Raw genomic sequence first — 19,308 nt, 5'->3', positions numbered from 1 at the left:
TGGATTAAGGATTAGAAATCATAGTTGTGTACTGTTGTAGTTGTTGTAATCCTTTTTCTTGTAAAATAAATAATGTAATATAAAGTGTGTCTTTTCTAAATCTTGTTTTATCCATGTAACAACATGTCTAAAGCAAACAGCAATTCAGAAATTCAAGTAAACAATAAAGGAAAGACAATTGAAGAAATTTTACAAGAAAAAGCTACCGTGGAAAATATACAAGTCATACCACAAAATTATGTGCTTGGTATCCGCAATTTAATAAAAGAGGCTGTAAATCCAATCTATGAAATACTGAAGAATGATCCCACACAATCTAACAAAAGAGCAAGTCGAAGTGAAACGGTTAATTCGAAAAGAGAATCAAAGAAAGAATCCAAAAAGGAATCAGAAAAGGAGGAGAGTAAGAAAAAAGAGACTGAAAGGAAGAAAGAAGCGAGTGATGAAAGCTCGACTGCTGAAAACACTCTTCATGAGAAAACTAAGAAACTCAAGATACAAGAAGGTTGTGATTTCAAGGTATTTAAAGTGTACAACCCCAAAGAATTTCACGGGGATAAAGGTGTGATAAATACCCTTCGCTGGTTGGAGGAGATGGAATCGATCGTGTTAATAAGCAAGTGTACTGAAATAGAGAAAGTTCAATATACCTCCCAGATGTTCAAGGGGGAGGCATTGGAATGGTGGAATACTCTAATAGGAATCAAGGGTAGAGAGAATTTATACAACTTGAATTGGGCAACATTCAAAGCCATGATACTAAAGAAGTTCTGCCCAATAAATGAAATGGATCAGATTCAGACTAAACTTTGGAACCATAAAGTTGTGGGAACCAATCTCAAGGAATACAACACCAAGTTCCTTGAATACTGCAGAATTGTGCCTCATCTGGTCACTCCCGAAATCAACAAAGTGACACGATACATATACGGATTGCCAACCGAAATCCGTGACTTTGTTCGTTCACATATGCCGTCCACGACGGAATTAGCTATGGAGTTGGCCGGATATTTGATGGACGGGATGTTGAGAAACCGAGATGAGAAAAAGAAAGATGATGGAAAAATGAGTGTAGGAGGAAAGATAAGAAAGATTGAGAAGAAAAGAGAAGGGGGATTTGTGTATAGTCGCCCCATTTGCAAGTCTTGTGGTAAGAGACATTTCGGTAGATGTCTTCGACCAACTAACACTGTTATATGCGGATTTTGTAAGAAACCGGGTCATTCGGAAGCAGATTGTAGAAAGAAGACAACAATATGTTTTGAGTGTGGTGAGAAAGGACACTTTAGTACTGTCCAAAGAAGAGGCCGATGGCAGTGACGGCTGGTGCAAGTGGCAGCGGTGCGAATACCGATGCCAAGAAAGGAAACGCTCGTGTCTTTATGCTAGACACCCAGAAGGCAGCAGAAATACCGGACGTGATCACCGGTACGTTTTCTATTAATAATGTTTATGCTAGAATTTTATTTGACTCGGGTGCAAGTCAAAGCTTTATAGATTATAAATTTTGTAGTCTATTAAATGAGCCCTTAGTTAAACTAGATAAACATTATGAAGTAGAAACTGCTGATGGAAGTATAAGTAGAATAACCGAGGCTTTAGAAAATGCCACAATCTCGCTAACCAATCACGTCATTCCTGTACGACTGATACCCATGACATTAGCAGGTTTTGATGTTGTTCTAGGTATGGACTGGTTGTCGTATAATCAAGCCCATATCCTATGTAACGATAAAGCCATCGACATTCGAATACCTAATAACAAAATCATTCGTATAACTAGAGACAAAGAAGGAGGAAAGGTAGGAATCATTTCTAAAATCAAAGCAAGTCAATGTATAGGTAAGGGATGCCTCGCATTCATGGCCTATGTAACTAAGGAACCTGAACCAAAGATGATGGAGGAAGTGTCGATTGTGTCTGAGTTTCAAGATATATTTCCTAACGAACTACCCAGAGCACCGCCTGATAAAGAAGTAGAATTGAAGATCGACCTCATGCCGGGAACATCACCAATAGCAAAATCTCCTTATCATCTAGCACCAACGGAATTGAAAGAGCTGAAGAAACAATTAGATGAATTATTAGAGAAAGGATTCATAAGACCGAGTTCATCACTGTGGGGAGCTCCAATTTTGTTTGTAAAGAAGAAGGATGGATCAATGAGGATGTGTATAGATTACCGAGAATTAAACAAGGTCACAATCAAGAACCAGTATCCACTACCAAGAATTGACGACTAGTTTGATCAGCTTCAAGGAGCAAGTTGTTTATCCAAGATTGACCTAAGGTCGGGTTATCATCAACTGAAGGTACAAAAGGAAGATATACCTAAAACCGCATTTAGAACCCGATACGGACATTACAAGTTCACTGTTATGCCTTTTGGACTCACTAATGCTCCAACAGCTTTCATGGACATGATGAATCGGATTTGTAAGCCATACTTGGACAAGTTTGTTATTGTCTTCATCGATGACATTCTTGTTTACTCAAAATCCAAAGATGATCATCAAGTTCATCTTAAGATTATACTTGAAACTCTAAGGAAAGAGAAATTATACGCCAAATTCTCTAAGTGTGAATTTTGGTTATCCGAAGTGCAATTCCTTGGTCATGTAATAAACGAAAAAGGTATTCAAGTAGACCTATCAAAGATTGAAACTATTACAAAGTGGGAGAAACCCAAGACACCGAATCAAGTCCGAAGTTTTCTAGGCTTAGCCGATTACTACCGAAGATTCATTCAAGACTTCTCTCGAATAGCTATCCCATTGACTTCACTCACAAGGAAAGCAATTAAGTTTGAATGGGGATCGAAACAAGATGAAGCATTCGAAACACTCAAACAAAAGTTAACCAACGCACCTATCCTGGCCTTGCCAGAAGGATTGGAAAACTTTATCCTATACTGTGATGCTTCGCACACGGGAATGAGATGTGTTTTGATGAAAGGAAAGAAAGTAATTGCATATGCTTCCAGACAATTGAAAGTACATGAAAAGAATTACACCACCCATGATCTTGAATTACGCACTATAATCTTTGCATTGAAGTTATGGCGACATTACCTATATGGTGTAAGATTTACAGTATATACCAACCACAAGAGCTTGAAGCATATATTTGATCAAAAAGAGTTAAACATTAGGCAAAGGCGTTGGATGGAAACGCTCAATGACTACGACTGTGAGATTGTATACCATGAAGGGAAAGCCAACGTTGTGGCTGACGCCTTAAGTAGAAAAGAACACGAAAAACCAAAGAGAGTTCGAGCTCTTCGATTAGAACTTAAAGTCGATTTAGCTTGTCAAATCAAGGAAGCCCAGAAGTTGGCAATGGAAGAAGGAAATATTAAGGCCGAAAAGGAAAATGGTACTATTGACCAATTGATCAAAGGAAGTGACGAAATCCTTAGACTTGGTGCAAGAATTTGGGTACCAATGGTTGGAAACCTAAGAGACAAAATTCTAGAATAAGCACACAAGTCAAAGTACATGATGCATCCAGGAAGCGACAAGATGTATCACAATTTAAAGGATGATTACTGGTGGATTGGTATGAAGAAAGATATTGCATTATACGTAGCCAAATGCCTAACCTGTTCCCAAGTAAAAGCTGAACACCAAAAGCCGTTAGGATTGCTACAACAACCCGAAATACCAATCTGGAAACGGGATATGATAACCATGGATTTCATCATGAAGTTACCGAAAACTTCTCGTCAAAATGATGCAATCTGGGTTATTGTAGATAGACTTACGAAGTCTGCTCATTTCATTCCAATTCAGGAAACATTTAGTATGGATAAGTTAGCATATTTATACGTCGAAAACATAGTATCCTTACATGGTGTGCCGTTATCCATCATATCCGATAGAGATAGTCGTTTTACTTCAAATTTCTGGTCAAGCTTTCAAAAAGCCATGGGGACACGACTAAACTTAAGTACTGCTTACCATCCCCAAACTGATGGCCAAAGTGAGCGTACTATTCAAACTTTAAAAGACATGCTTCGTGCTTGTGTTATTGATCTAGGAGGAAGTTGGGATACCCATCTTGCTCTAATGGAATTCTCGTACAACAATAGTTATCATACAAGTATCCAAGCAGCACCATTCGAAGCATTGTATGGACGAAAGTGTAGAACACCTGTGTGTTGGTCTGAAACAGGTGATAGTCAGTTGTTAGGACCCGAGATTGTCCAAAGAACTACTGATCAAGTAATACAAATCCGTGAACGCTTAAAGGCGGCAAGAGATAGACAAAAGAGCTATGCGGACGTTCGTCGCAGGCCATTGGAATTCAAAGAAGGCAATAAAGTATTACTTAAAGTCTCAACTTTGAAAGGTGTAGTAAGATTTGGCAAGAAAGGAAAACTGAGTCCACGATTCGTCGGACCATTCAAAATACTCGAACGAATAGGACCGGTTGCTTACCGTATAGAGTTACCCGATGAAATGAAAGGTATTCATGACGTGTTTCACATATCCAATCTTCGCAAGTGTTTAGCCGACGAAACTCTTGCTATGCCATTAAAAGATGTGAAAGTCAACGAGAAGCTTAAGTTTGTAGAAAAGCCGATTCAAATAGAAGATAGTATGCTCAAGTTTCTCAAACACAAGCGACTCAAACTAGTAAAAGTCAAATGGGACTCAAGACGTGGACCCGAGTATACATGGGAACTCGAGTCAGAAATGAAGAAGAAGTATCCCTATCCATTCCAATAAATCTCGAGGACGAGATTACTCAAAAGGTGGGGAGGATGTAACACCACGTCTCAAACCCTATAATTTTAGCTTAAAAATACTAACTTAGAAAGTATAGGGACCGAAAATATAAATTCTGAAAATATGAACTCATCGCGATACGCGACGGGGTGAGTTTCAACCAATCGCGTAGCGCGATGGACTTGGTGAGTCACCAGACATGTGTCCAACCACGTGCAACACGTGGCACGTTGTGACAGCCACGTGTCACCACCGCATAAGGCGCCGTAAAAGTGCGGCGCCGCGGTACGCGACGGGTCTCCAAGATCCCATCGCGTACCGCGATGGGGTCCAGAATCAGTCTATAAATAGAGGGCTATGGGATTGAACCATTTCATCCCAAAACACACCTCCATTTACACACATTTAACCTAGAAAGGCGTGCCCCATTGCCGTAGCAAGCCGACGTGCTGTTTTCTCGAAGTTCGTGCAAAGAACAAAGCTATAATCGAGTAACAACCATATAAGCGAGTTGATCAAGATCCTGCCTTTTTCTTATTATCAATCTAAGTATCCATTCTAAGTTAGGGGTTATGTTTAAGTTATTTACATTATAGCTTAGACTATCAATCGAGGCTATGGCCTTTAACCTTGATCGTATTTTATTAACAATCTCATTCACAATCATGTTTTCATAAAACGTTACTTCATGATGAAGTAATGTTAAACAAAAGATATATTTGGACGGGCATGTAGTAACTGGAAGGGGGATAGCACTAGTAGTAAGTTTCTTGCCTAAGGATAAGTAATTCGTACAAATCCCAATCAACCGAGGGACCCGTTTACTTACCTGGAGAAACTTACCAACGTGTTAGAACCTATTAGGCCAAAGCATGCTATATCAAACGTCACATAAAATCAAGTGTTTTCAATCACAATCAAAGATAAACGATATCAAGGTTAAGCTTACAATCATAGCTTAATCATCGTTCAAAACATTTATACAAACCTATTTGTGTATAGGTTAAGTACCATTCACAATCAATCAATCAATCTAAGGTTTCAAACGCACCGACGACACAGGTGAATACGTTAACCTTTTTAATCAGTCAAAACATATTTATACTCAATGAGACGAACGGGTGTTTGTCTTAACGAGTCAATCAATGTCTACATGAGATCGAGTAATCTCTAAAACGTTATAATACAAAGTAGAGAATAAAATCAACTCATACCGAATACGCATATGTATGGATCCAAACATAATCGTTAAGCCTAATCAATTAATCAAAGGCAATGAAGTCGCGAGCGAAACGGTCATGACTAGTTCTCTGTTCAGGATCGTGTTGCTCGGAGAATACCGTTGTGTGTGTAGGGCAGTGGTACATATACCGAAAGTAGTAATGCTTCCGCTGAGTTGTCAAGAAAACTATTTTTGTATTGTAATCGTCATTCAAAATGTTTTATTGAGTTATACGTGTTCACCAGCATATATCTTACGTATTTTTCTAACCCATTGCAGGTAATTAAGCATTAGTAGCATTAGCAAGGATTGGAGTCTATATAAAGATAGAAGCGCGTATAAGATGGCTCCGTTTTTTATAAAGAAATCCTTGTATTATGAAATATATTTTGTAAACTTATACTTGGGTATTTTATTCCCAAGTAAATTTTCAATGTAAATTAATATTATATTCAACCTAAAGTCTTCCGCTAAAATGAACTCATAAACTCTTATATATTTACAAAACAGGTACCAACTTGTGGTCACACGCCTAGGCCCTAAGTCAGGGTGTGACAATTAGTATCCTTTATTTTACATTTAGTAGCCCATTTGCTAGATGAAGATATGAGAAAAATGAGATTATTTATTTGATTTTTATTATCATAACGGGCCATAAGCTCATATGATCGTATGGTGAATGAAAAAGAATTTACCAAGGCATAGTGCATCTAACAGATGCACAAACTCCCAAAAGAGATTTTGATTCAATTCTGAAAAGATTTTTATTCAATTACGAAAAGGATTTGAATTAATAATGAGAAGTATGCAACTTTTAAAGATGTGAAATTAGAATGTTGAATTTTGAAACAAACACTAGGATTAGTGTAGATTTTAAAACTAAGCATGATGACTTTCCATGAAGTGATTTAATTAAGATTTTTGGGACATGTTGGGTATTTGACGTAGAAAAGTTGTCAAGAACAATGCGTGGGATTTCAAATTTCTTTCGATTCGATTCATAGGATTTATAAATATGTCTTGCGCATTAAAATGGCCTCACGTCCGTGAGAAAAATATAATTTGATGATTAAGAACGTTAAAATAAACGTTCGGGGTGCTCGAGATCTAAATAGTTAAATTTGAATGGTGTTTCAAGAATGATTTAAGTATGTTATTGTATAGCCATTATACTAACATTTATGTTGGTTTTCTTTTAGATAAATATCATGTCTAGAAGGTGCAAGATAATGAAGCTTGGATAGAACATGTCATACATCCTTAACTTTTGTATTTCCCTTTTGGTGGTTACTAAAAAAAGAGTGAATAGTTTGTTTTTTTATAATCTAAGTTAGTGATGCATATCAATGTTTTGAATTCTACTTTAAGGTTTTGATCCATAGAACACCATTGAATCCAACTGACAACAAAATACCATTTAGGTGTTGTTTGACCAATACAACCACAAATGTCGTGTATAATGAAATTTATTGCTTATTTGTAAAATTTTTGTGTAATGTTTGTTTTGTAATTTCAATATAACTTGTAATTGTATTAACAGTATATGATAATTGTGTTGCTAATTGTATTTTGGTTAACGTTTAAAGTTTATAATTTTCATCAATTCTCGTGTATTACACGGGACTCAAACTAGTGTTTAAATATAATTTTAAGTTAATACGATCTTTTAACATTTTTTTAATAAATTTATGTTGATGCTATCTTTAAACATTTTTCTAATTATAATATTCTATCAATTAAGCCAATTTTAATAAAATGTGACTAACGTTTATTATTTAAAACCAAAAAGACAGTTTTGGTGAGACATGACATAAAATTATTGCTTTGAAAAATCGTTGAATTATAAAAAAATGACAACAAAGGGAAAATATAACTGACAAATAGCCTTAAAAAAGTTTCCAGGAAAAAACTAGAAAACAAATCGACATAAAATTCAAATACCATGTATAAAAATTAATTAATAAAGAATCTTAATAAAAAAGTATAATTAAAAAATATCACTTATAATAAACCAAGATTCATATCTTCGTTTACCTTTATTTAATTTAAAAAATTAAAAATAAATAAATATAGGCACCACTTGGTGTATAAATAGACATAAATAATATACTAGTAATTGACCCGCGCTCGTTGCGGCGCGAAAAACGTTAACATATGTACAATAGTGTTTTTGGATTAATCAATATACGAAGTTCACCATTAGTCGCAGAATGTGACCTTCATTATCCTATTCTTACCCACCGACTTCCAAATCTAAACAAAACTTACAGTCTTCAAATTCCAAAACTAATGCAAATACATCTATGGTCTTTTTTTTGTTTTTGGTCGAGCATGATAACACCCTCCTGGGACTTATGCAATGCAAGTGTGATGAAAGTTCTTTTTCATATAATGCCTAACTCAATCTTGTGATTGAGACATGCAACCAACATAACATAGAGCAAATAGTAAACGGCATGCACATTCTTACATAGCATGAACTAAATAAAAAATACATAGTGACATACATATTCACGAAAAACTGTATGTTAGAATCTTGTCTCGCAAACATATTTTCCATGTTGTGACAATAAATTCTTTTCACCATGGTAATTGAGAGTAATCCATTATTGAAAAAGATTACTAAAAACATTCAGTTTATTTTAAGTAATACTGTGACTTACATGTTGCTGGGAAGTTACATGCCTCATAGAAAGAATCGGGTTTTCCATATTTTGCTATTTATGTTCCATTTTCAGATTCATTCTTCTCCTTGGTGTCAAGCCAACAACTTGCGGTCTACATGGTTTGACTACGTCATTTTCGAGATCGCGCCACCACGGTTGGTTTGTTAAACGGCCTTTGTTGTCACACCCTCAAAATCCACTAACGGAGTTTTACCGTCAGAGGGTGTGAACTAACAGGATCGAAATCATTAGTTATAATCAAACACCATGTTTAACGTTTTCAAACCAACAAGACATTAAGTCTTAAATAAAATGCGGAAGCGTAAATTGTAAACCAAAAAGTTTGCGCCACACAGGACGACTTAAAACCTCAAGTTATTAAGATAAAAATTAAAAGAAGTTTTCAAAGCGATGGTGTTTAGCGAATGCATGTTCCTATACCGCGCGCCCGCCTCGGCTACCTGAGAATAACATACTAAAAGTGTCAACACAGGGTTGGTGAGTTCACAGGTTTATATAAATAAAGTGTTTGCGTTTGCGTTTGCGTTTGCGTTACCAGATAGTGTTAAGTCAATTATATATCAATAGGTAGCTAACCTATCAAGCATGTATTACTAAGTGTTCGACACCGAAGCTGACTGTTTATCAATTGCCTTTCCACCATGTCAACCACGACCATGGTAATGTGTTAGCCAAAATTACACCCACTCGACCTACAGTCGAGTTTAGAGTTGGGCGGGGTTTGTCAAACCCAGTAGTACTACTCAACAGTGACTCGCTATTATCCAAATATTAACCGGTTCGATGTTATGAAGGACTTTGGTTGGTTTGTTTGCCACTTAGCCTTACAAGTGATATATAAAAACTAAACAAAATCTACAGCGTTGGAGTATGTTATCTCCCCCAAATAAAAGCGTTTTAAAAAGAGTAAAAAGGGGACGTGAAACTCACTGTTTGCGAAGATAACCAAAAAGATTCGAGAAAAGGTGTGCATCACAGAAAATCCTCACTAGTGTTCTAAAAACAAAAACGAGATTTTCTAAGTATTTAAACTACGAGTGAGTCCCTAGCCTCGACACTTACAACTTATGCATGAGATGCGTTTCGTGTTTCGTTTGTGAAATAAGTGCGACTCGACAAACATGTTGGTGATACGTTACATGTGTGAACAACTACTTACGTGTCAAGTATTAATGTTGTACATTACTAGCAATTATCCCCCACAAGGGAAATTTGGTCAAAACATAGCAAACATCGATCGGTTATGAACTTTTCATGACAATTCAAGAAATACAGCAACTAAATTATCCAGGAAGATTTCACTCGACAAGATTACTCTTATTAATAAATCCTAACATGTAAAATAAATCGCCAAAAATCATCACAGAAGTAAACGTGGGTTAGGTTTTTAAAAATATTTTTATCATGTATGGTTTTATCACAATGACCAAAACATCACAGCAAACACACAACAATCGTTATCATGCGCAACAGAATGTTATTTGTTATTACCGTTAAATGAAAATCAAATTAATGCAAGACCAATTGGGTTAGATTCCTAACTCAATATATATTCTTCCAGAAGTGGAACCAAACCATTTGGTCTTGTAGTTTATGAGATATCTTAGTCGCAAAACAGCCTAACAGCAGGTCTCCCGAATCAGTTTTGCACAACAGTTTTGTAAAATAATAAAAACATACTTTTATACGTCCAAAAATTACAAACTCGGACTTTTCAGAAACTAGACTCGACCTAGTATATTGTAGAATCAACAATCGCATCAAAACATGAAATTAACATCGAGTTACAGTCGTCCAAACACGAAATCAATAATCTGTCCAGCATCAATTTTCATTAAAACTCAACAAACAATCATTCTATGAACCATTAACCATGCAAGCAACCCTCTAGATTCATAATATATCAACAATAAATGATTTTTAACATCTAGGGTTTATGTATATTAAGCTTAATCATGCAATTAACTCAATGGAATAAACTAGAGAGGATGTAATTTACCTAGCTAGCACTTTAATTCTTCAAACAAGCTTGCAAGGAGATTGAATGTGTGTGTGTGGGTGTTCACGGCTGCCAAGAGGAGAGGGGGAGGAGAGATCGATCGATTATGGGGGTGGGGGATTAGGGTTGGATAATATTTTGTTTATATATTTAATTAGGTTATACTTAACCCCCTAAGCTTCTAGTTAACTTAGTTCTAGCACAAACAAGTCTATTTCATCCATAATAAAATTGTTATTCATGCAAACATGAAGTCACATAACAAATATTATCACACATAATACATATTATACTAAGTACTTGTTTATATTAATTGTTGTTTGTTCACCAATGGTTTGAGTCGACTCGTGTGTGTTTCGGTGAAATTCCGAAAGACTACTTGTGTAGTGATTAACATGCTTCATCTAAACCCTAGTTTAAATTAACGGAGTTCGTGTGATCTTAAGTTTGAATTAACGGAGTTCGGATTAACGGAGTTACCGTGAAATTGACAAGTGTCACATCATTCCCATGTCGAAAGAATTTTCGTCCCAAAAATTTGAGTCTAGTCGCGATGGGTGTCTGAAAAAGACAAAAAATTTTTAGTTTGTCATATCATTCCCTAGTAGAAAGAAATTTCGTCCCGAAATTTAATTCATACCTCTGGTAATTTCTGACGGTTTGTCGGCTTTCGCGGTTTTCGGTGTCAACCCTTCAAAAAGGTGAGGATACTTTTTCATCATTTGATCCTCGCGTTCCCACGTGAACTCTGTTCCACGTCTCGAGTTCAAACGAACTTTAACGATTGGAATCTTGCTGTGCTTGAGTGTTTTGGTTTCCCAATCCAAAACTTCGACTGGTTCTTCAATGAAACGTAGCTGTTCATCAACTTGCAACTCACCCAAGGTGACTGCTTGAGTTTCATCAGAAAGGCATTTCTTAAAGTTGGATATTGTCACACCCCGTTAAGCGAATTGCGGAAGCGTAAAACGGAAATGCAACAGATACAACTGGTATCAAATACATTGTTCATAAAGAAACATTACTAACTAATTTACAATATATTACATCGTTCTAACATCTTTTACAAACTAGGTGATACAATTAAACCTGTTCTTCAATCACTTTACTTCTAACTCAAATGCCCACGACATCAATCACCAATCAGACACGTAACGCACAGGAAATTACTTCTCATATCTGATTACCTGAAAAGCATGTTAAAACAGGTCAACTACGAATAGTTGGTGAGTTTCATAAGTTTTAACGAAATCAGTTCTGCGCACCATACAGTCATAGTTTGTATGTACGCGCGTATGTAAAAACATGTATTTACGGTTGTATAAATATGTACAGCCATATCCTTGTGTGTGCATATGCACACATGTAGGTTTATAATATAAATTCGAAATTTCGGTAAAATCGTGATTGTTTGTTCGTACTACCTGTTTCCAATTTCCGTGTTTAACCAACCACTGTGGACCCCCTTTCTCCCACAACGGTTCCACATAAACTCAACCACCGTGGCCCCCCTTCCGCCCACAACGGTTCCGCGTTAACATCAACCACTGTGGTCCCCCTTCCACCCACAATGATTCCATGTAAACTCAAACATTATATAGTGTACACGCAAATAATTAGTATATTCTACACATATTATTTCCTACGGCTAATCACATAGCATGTATATAGACACATATACACATATAGTATTTATCACGTATCACCAAATATTGTGGCTCCCCATCCGCCCACAATACACATAATCACATTATTTTCTTAACATTCATGTCATAATCAAGTTAGTTCGTTTAATAAGTTGCAGCAGAACTTGGCTCATAGGCCATACTCAACTTTAGTTTATAAGTTGCAGCAGAACTTGGCTCATAGGCCATACTCAACTTTAGTTTATAAGTTGCAGCAGAACTTGGCTCATAGGCCATACTCAACTTTAGTTTGTTACTATTGTGGCCCCCTTTCTGCCCACAACAGCCCCATAATCATCACAGACCACGTTATCCCCATAGCCATTACAGACCACGTTGTCTCCAAATTAGTTATGTTTAACATTACATAACGTGTTTGTATAAACATGTTGTCACGTGTAATTTCATTATGTTTTGCAATTCGTATTATCTCCACTCAATATATCAATCAACGATAATAATCATCTTTCATCAGCACGTAATCAGTCATTATGTTTGTAGGGACTTTTCATATATAAATGTTCAGATATTTTATATCCTGATCCGTGTTTAGATAAATAACGTGTATAAACATGCTTTCCACCCAAAAAGTTCGTAAAATAGTTTAAAGAGTGGGGTCATGAAACTCACGGTTTTGTAGGCACTCAGTGCGAGATCAGCACGGGGTTCGTTTCCCTTGCTATCACTTAGTCCCTATAGTCCATATTATAATAATATTAATATTTTAATATTATTATAATCTCAGTATTAAACTGGGCTGTATAACTAATCTGGGTATAGCTGGTACGTCCAGAAAGTGGTAATAGGCTTAGGTTGTGATGTTGTTTAATGTCTAATACTTAAAACTGAACTTGGCTCAGATTCCCGTTTTCCCAGCTGGGCCAAGTTGTTCGTTTACGCGTTCAGAAAACATTTATGGGAAAATAAGCTTGGGTAAATGTATTGGTTAATAAAATGATTAAGTTATAAAGAAGGATCACATACTGGGCTACCGGATTAGCCTCGGGGTCCGTTTCCGTTTATTCAGTTTGATTTAAGAAGAAACGCACACAATCTATCCGGATTGTCCAGGTTTTTCATAGAAAAGTTCGTTTTTACTTAATTAGTCTAAAAATATGATTTTTAATCACTCTTGGTGTTTTGATATTCCCGCAGGTTCGTTAGTCGCGAACTTGCCGGTTTTTATAAAAACTGAATTTGTTTAATCTTTAAATTAGCATAATGAATTAACCGTTAATCATTAAATTATGAAAATTTAGCCACTTATCAATTAAAATATTTAGATTTTTATAAAAATATTTATGGAATTATTTACTGATTTAATAATTTATAAAAATTCATTTTATCAGCTATATTTCGCCTGAAAATCGTCTGTTTATCCCAAACAATTTCCAAAAATTCCACAAAATTTCCTGAATACTCAAATCATGTCCCAAAACAACCTGTATCAATTACAAAATGTAAAAAGCCTGTTCAATATTTTTTTCGGCCCAAATTCGGCTATAAAAATTCGCATGAACGCATATGTACAAAACACCCTTAGACTTCTCCAAATAATCTCAAAATTCATATGTGATCAAAATACATTAAATCTGAGTTTCTAGAAAAATTTCATAATTTTTGAAGTATTTTAGCTATTTTTCCCAAATAAACATCCCAATTCGGTAATAAATTCGCCAAATATTCTCGGATGGTCAAACAATTACCAAATTTTAACAGGGACTCAATGACATGGTCCCTGATGTCCCTGAAAAATTTCAAGGTCTAATAATATGCACATCACAACCTTAACCTAAACAGCCTGTAAGCGAGTGTTTCGGTATTACCTTAGCGGGTTTGGCTCGTTTCCGACTTTTTAATCAAGTTTTCAGGTTCTTGTGCTTCTAAGAAAGCTAGGTACAAGTCCTATATCACAAACCAATCAATTTTTCATCAACATAACATCCCTTAACTTAGGGTTTCGGCTAGTGCACAAAAACGAACTCTTGAACCGTAAAAACGCCGTTTCAACCCTTTCATCCGTGTTTATGGCAAAAAAAAAACTATCAAAACAGGTTCCTTACCGTGTTTATGATCAAAACATGTTTATGGACCATTTTAAGTATTTTTACACGGTTAGGAATGATTTTTAGTAACCAAGACATTTTTTATGGTATTAAACGACTTTAAACAAGTACAAAAGCTACTTATTTAAGCTCCTTACCTTAGGGTTTGAAAGTCTTCTTTGGCGGGCTGGGCTCGTTGGATCCCCTTTTGGGCCCATTTGGCCCACTTTTCTCGATTTACGTGCCCGAACGTGAAATGCCGAGTCCAAATTTATTTCGGGTTCGGTTTCTGGCGGCAAAAATATATCGGGTGCGACAAACGGAGCGAAAACGAGTGTTTTTCGGCTAGTTTTGTGTAAAATTATAAAAACATACTATACGTTTGTTAAAATCGAAAATATTTTCACAGATTGATTAAAACATTTCAAATAAGTGTTTGGTAAGTCTTTTTCGGCTTAACGGATGATACAATGCTTGGTTTGTAACTATCTTTCGCGTTAAAATCTATAGCGGGTAGTTAAACGAGCCTGTTTTCGTTTAACCTGTAACAGCGAATGAAATATTGTTGGATTAAGAGCGTGTACCTTTTGCATCTGTTGATGCTAAACCCAGGTGCATATGGTGCCATCTTGCCATAGTCTTTATAAACCTCATTTGAATGTCCTCCTCCAAATATGATCATGAAGAACACAAATAAGCCCTTGCAATTCAAAAAGAAAAAAAAACAAACAAACTTTAAAACTCAACTTACCTTTGCATTCATCTTCCATTGGTATTTATACACTCAAAGAATACATCAACCCATATAGAATATTGAATGAAATCTGTTAAAAAAATCTGCACATATATAATCAGTTAACATGCCTTTGACCCTTTCTAATTTGGCTGAAGCATGAAATAATCAACCATAAAATGAAGAGAAATCAAACATAACGTAGCTGTACCAAAATATAATTAGAATCTCATCTTGAATCGTGAATAAGAACCAGAAATTAAACCCCTATAAACGTTTAAAGCTTGAGTCACAAATCCAATGGATAGTGAGCGGAAAATCAAAATATGATGAAATTAAAAGATCGATGAAAAACCATAAAAGATGAACGCCGCGCAACCGTGTTCAGCCACCAAGCAAAATGAAAGCAGAAACCATAAAATGAAGATAAAATTGGTAAAGCCCTCAATTATCCAGTTGCGATTAGATGTATTGAAGAGGTGAGGTGTGGATGGGAGATTCTTAAACGTGGCCATGGTCAATCGTTTTACAATTAATGGCGTAAGGGAGAGAGAGCGTCGTCCGGCAAGGTATACCATTAACATAACTTAGCCGGCTGTAGAGGGTAATAAATATTAGGGGCGTCTCAGAGAGAGAAAGAAGGAAGGTGAAAAGTCTCCTATATGCATTATTGTAATATATATATATATATATAGGATGAGTATCATTACAGAACTGTTAAATTATTTAAGAACTTGAAGGAACCCTTGAAAACTAACGTTTATTTTTCTATATCTATATTTACAATTACAATTTTGAAAATTAGTTTTTATACATATCTATGTTTTTTTACACCTATGTAAATTTATTAGTTATAAATTTTACACATATGTAAACTTGTGATTAACATATGTAATTAAAACTTTTTATATAAAATATGATAAAACTACTATTAAATAATGTTAATATATAAAAAAAATTAAAAAAACATTTGGTTGTTTAGAGTTCCTAAGAGTTCTTAATTTTTTAGAGTTCTTAAATGATACCAACCCTATATATATATATATATATATATATATAGGATTAGCTTCATTTTAGAACTCTAATTTTGTTAAGAACTCTAAGAACCAATATAAACCACATATTTTTTTGAGTTGAAAATTTTAAAAAATAACTAGTAAGAACAAGGTGGTAATTTATGCAGTTGTTTCTCTTTCCAAACTAAATAACTAATTTTCTCTCTCATATTTTCTTTTTTTACAGTTCAAATATGTTATACTAGCTTATATCCCGTATTACATACGAGTTGAAATTTTTTTTTTAACACATTAATATAAATAAATATAATCTATGAAAATTTAAAAATCAAAATAGCATATAACCAAATAACTAAATGTAAACACAATTAAAGACAAATAATAAGTGCTTAAAGTTATGTTATAAAATGTTACAAAATGTTCAAATGAGAGTCAACTTCTAGTGTGAACAATGTAGATTTTTATCGGTCATACTCACAAAAGAAACAACGCTAAACTGGCATTAGAAGTGATCATAATGTTTTCTAATAAAAGTTTACAAACTTGACAATTCACATTACTAAAAAGAGACAAAAAAGAGCGTCTTTCGAAAACCCGTGATTCAATACAACTCTAATTATACAAAAATTGAGAATTTGATCAATTTATAAAGTTATATACACCTTTGGTGCATCCAGAACCCGGCCCTCAACTTGAGTGAATGTAGTGCTGATAGTGATGCCAGTTGAGTTAATAACATGATCAGCATTGTAGTTACTTTGCTTCAATGCCTACATATTTAAATAAAAAAACATCATCCACCGTTTAATATTCTTGATTTGAAGTATCAATTCATTATGATATAAGAAAAGTGTACACCACTCAATGCATTCATCCGCTCTTTTGGCTTTTGTCTAGATAACGCCTTGGTATAACGTTGTAACGATACCAATTCACAAAGCTACATACAACATAAAAAGAAAGTAAAACAAAATTTGAATGTAATTTTAAGATCAGTATTAACTTTTAACATAATCTGATTTGAATTAATTACCTCGAGGGGATGTAAACGGGTCGCTTTGGTTTCGCAACATCTAGGCATGGGTAGTCAAGAGATTGATGAACTTCTATACGATGATGTTTGACATAGTAGTGGTACACTGTTATCTCAACATCTATGCCTGGGCTGCCACTATTCTTTTGTTTCATTAAAAATCTACAAACCCAATTTAAATTCAATTGTTTTGAGTCATTAGATTAATGAAAACCTTAAAAAGACATCAAGTGATTTGACCTACTTCTGTTCTTCACAAGTTTTTTCATTCAGTCCGATAATTTTATGTTCTCAGTTAGAATGAAACGACTTGATACGGAGGCTCTTCAACGTTCTTTTAGCCTATTAAGCATAAACAAAGAGATTACATAAAAATACTAATAATAAAAGTATAACACTTAAAACAGCCTATTTGGACCTAACTCATTCTAAACATAACTCTCTTTGCCCATAACCAATTTGAGACTATTTTAAAGCAACTTGTTTCAACTTATAACAAATTGAATATTTTAAAATAACTTATAACAAAAATAAACATATTTTAAAATTTTAAATACATTTCTTTGCAAAATTAAAATAACTCATAAATACTATGACATCTAAATTTGTGAACATACATTTGGACACCATACCGGAGACTTACATGAACAAATTGGACATATGTCACTAATAGTAGATTCTCAAAATGAAACAAAGTAATTATAAAAAGCCTAACTAATCACATATATGTCACTAACAGATGAGTAAAAAATTAAGCTACAAACCATCAAAGTAATTTAATCACAAACATCACTAACAAATAACTAAAAAATCAAGCTACAAACCATCAAAGTAATTTAATCACTAACAAATGATACAATGAAGCTATAAACCACAAAACTAACAATATGACCTAATTTTAGTCTACTAAATTCGACGACATTCATCGCAAGGTAATTCATGTTTATTACTAATTTTCTTATGGTTGAATGTGGAACTGAAACAAAATAAGGTTATGATATAGCTTAATTGAGCACCAATTGGACTTCCAAAGCCCTCAATTTTGTGTTAGTTAAGTTATTTCAGCCAATAAAATTAAACGAAAATAATGAAGACATCATATAAGTTGCTCTGAAATGCTTACCGAGGAGGAATGAAATGCAAGATCTATTCCCATATAGCAGAATATAAGGACGATCCTGTTAAACAAAAGAAAGGAAAGAAAGTTAGTTTTTGATGATTAACACAACATTTTAATCAAGAGGATAAGAAAAAAAATAGTATAAATACATACCTGAAGCCTCATGACCAACTAAAAGTAGTTTCTGAATTTATATAAAACTCATGATCTCAACAAAAGCACCTGAAGCAATTAACAAATCATATGTAAACCAAAAAATGTAAATAAATTCATAAACGGGATAAATTCATAAACCACAATGGAGACTTTTTTTCTAGTCAACCCATGACGCAAAATTATACTTTGTTTTAACCAAACAACGATCAAAGTAAAACATAAATCAACAGCCAAAATTAACCAATAAAGCCCTAAATAAACAATTTCAGAAGAGCAAAGAAACACAAAAAAAACAATTAGCATAAACCATCAGACACAGAGAGGGCGATAAATGAAATGTAACACACAACAAAAATGTATGAAAATACGGATCGAACACAGAAGATTATTAAACACAAGATGAAAGATAGCAAAATTAGGGCAAACGGCGATGGACAAACCTGTATATGATGAACGATTGAAGAACAACAGTAAATCCAACCACCAGACATCTGAACTGAACTGAGACGCCCTGCCTGAGTCACCGCATTTTAAAGAATCCGGTGACCTGATAATAAAGAAAAGTAGAGAATGAAACAATGAAAATAATAGTAATCTGTTGTTGAGGAGGAGATATAGGATTTCTAAGAGAGAGAGAGACGTATTGTGTGTTTAAAATTTGAATTCTTGATAATCTCAAAAGAGATTCTTCTGTAGAAAACTTTTGAAAGAGGAGGCGTGGACAGGAACACGTTAGTAAATGGATGGTGATGACACGTGTCCCAAATGCATGCATACCTGTTTTCTTTTATTATATACAGAGATATTAGGCTGAGGGGTGTGGGGCTTCAACGGGGCGCTAGAGCCCCTCCGCTCGCGCCCCCAGGCGCTAACACCACACCA

General features: G+C 34.8%; 1 long non-coding RNA gene across 1 annotated transcript; it reads right to left on the bottom strand.

Moving 5' to 3' along the window:
- Window positions 1-18,252: 18,252 nt before the first annotated feature.
- Window positions 18,253-18,942, bottom strand: LOC143535009 (uncharacterized). The gene is made up of 3 exons (XR_013135642.1): window positions 18,867-18,942; window positions 18,424-18,492; window positions 18,253-18,328 (listed from the first exon to the last, which is right to left on the bottom strand). It is a non-coding gene; the product is annotated as an uncharacterized LOC143535009 (long non-coding RNA).
- Window positions 18,943-19,308: the final 366 nt, after the last annotated feature.

This window comes from Bidens hawaiensis, unplaced genomic scaffold (genome assembly GCF_021521415.1).
Source record: "Bidens hawaiensis isolate Kalapana, Puna unplaced genomic scaffold, B.hawaiensis_p1.1 tig00010384_1, whole genome shotgun sequence".
NCBI classification, from domain to species: Eukaryota; Viridiplantae; Streptophyta; class Magnoliopsida; order Asterales; family Asteraceae; genus Bidens; species Bidens hawaiensis.
Note: the sequence above shows the minus strand (reverse complement) of the source record. Positions and strands in the feature narration are given on the sequence as shown.